This window comes from Morone saxatilis, unplaced genomic scaffold, assembly GCF_004916995.1.
Source record: "Morone saxatilis isolate NCDOM2014 unplaced genomic scaffold, NCSU_SB_2.0 Contig22, whole genome shotgun sequence".
Classification (NCBI taxonomy): Eukaryota; Metazoa; Chordata; class Actinopteri; family Moronidae; genus Morone; species Morone saxatilis.
Window position 1 is genome coordinate 10,863,212 of NW_023339785.1, and position 260 is coordinate 10,863,471.

At 33.8% G+C, this 260-nt stretch overlaps 1 protein-coding gene across 2 annotated transcripts in view; it reads left to right on the forward strand.

The window, feature by feature from the left end:
* sytl4 (synaptotagmin-like 4) overlaps positions 1 to 260 on the forward strand; it is a 10,739-nt gene that overhangs the window by 2,560 nt on the left and 7,919 nt on the right. The gene's annotated exons all lie outside the window — the stretch shown is intronic.

A 260-nucleotide genomic window follows, 5' to 3' on the forward strand; every position in this document is an offset into this window, starting at 1 on the left:
CACACACACACACATTATTGTATAAGTAAGATGTACAATGTATTTCTGTGCCTTTCATGTTGTTTGTAATTGTCCTCCTCCTGTAGATGACTGGCCACTGTTTTCTCCAGCTACTTTATGTGTAAAACCCAAAAATTAATGAGGTGTATGTCATTTATTTTTTATTCCAGGGAAATTAGGTTATCAGTAGCGGCAGTAACAACATATTATGTGGGGAATTTGGTAACAAGTACAAAAGGTTGCAATATTTAAAATAACTT